Raw genomic sequence first — 1,297 nt, 5'->3', positions numbered from 1 at the left:
CGTGCCTCCCCACAGCCGAATGCAGCTGGGTGCAACACCCCTGGGCTACGGAAACACTTCCCGCTTCACCCACCGGCCCCGTGAATCAGAGCACCCCGTGGATTTGGAAATGGTCGTGCATCCTCGCAGCCGACTGCGCCCCAGGAGCCCCTAAGCCACAATCTGCTCCTGCCTGGGGGACTCGGCCCGTGGGCTGGGATGCGCTACCTGCTCTGCTCCTCGTGTCACTGGAGAGCAAACAAAAATCCTGCTGTGTTTTGACATCCCCCTGCCTCCCCAGAGAGGCCTCCGGTGACCGGTATTCGGCCACTTAAATTGTACATGGTGACCTAAAGCTCAGGTTTTGTTTTCCCCCATTAACAAGCCATAGCCTGAGCGCCTGCTCAAGGATCTCTGCTCCGCGCTGTCACCTCGCATTGAACGAGAGGTGGCCGATGGCTCCGCCGCTGGCTTTATCCCCAGAAGATCACTCGCTGCCTCCCCCGGGTCCCTGCTGCCATCAGGGAGGCGAGGAGGAGAAGGCAGCACCCCAAAACCATGCCACAGCTCTCCCGAACGCCGTAAAGGTGCCGTTCGCCTGGGACGCCAGCGCTGCCGGGACGGTCAGTGCCTGTCGCTCCGTGGTTTGACCACCCTGGGATGCAGTTGTTGCTACCAAAAACCAGGAGGTCCCACGTCCCTGGGCTTTTTGCATCACGCGGGGACCTTTTTTTGCATCACGCCCGTGCAGGCGGGGAAGAGTAAACTCTGGTGTAACCATGGAAACTGGAGAGGATGGATGGATGGCGCTGGATCCCTGCACACGCGTGCCACGGCCGTGCGGAAAGCAGCCATCTGCTCCCCACTCAGCCGGCCTGCGTGACCCTGCGGCTGCTGATCACATGCCGATCACAGAGCATGGCAGGAAAACACCCCTGTGATTAAACTAATAGCCCTAATGACCAGCTAATGGACTGCGGGTCAGACGCACCCTTCGGGAATGTGCCCAGGACGGCACCGTGCCGCGCTCACCCCAGCACACCGGGCACGGCGGGCGCGTGTCTGCCAGGCTGGGCTGCGGTAGGGCGGGTTTGAGCCCCTCCAATGCCGTTGCCCCCAAAGGCACCGCGGGGCGTAATTGAGAGGGTCTGGTCCCGCTTCAAGCATCTTTTTCCCAATGCAGTCCTCATGTCTCTTCCAAGAGGTTCCTATGGGAAGCGGGGAAAACATGCCCTCAACATGATGCCTGCCTCACAGGAGAGCTGCTGCTGCCCTGCATAACCTGGACAGTACCTGATGGGAGCGCGGGCTGCCCTCC

Source organism: Fulmarus glacialis, unplaced genomic scaffold (genome assembly GCF_000690835.1).
Source record: "Fulmarus glacialis isolate BGI_N327 unplaced genomic scaffold, ASM69083v1 scaffold12980, whole genome shotgun sequence".
Classification (NCBI taxonomy): Eukaryota; Metazoa; Chordata; class Aves; order Procellariiformes; family Procellariidae; genus Fulmarus; species Fulmarus glacialis.
Note: the sequence above shows the minus strand (reverse complement) of the source record.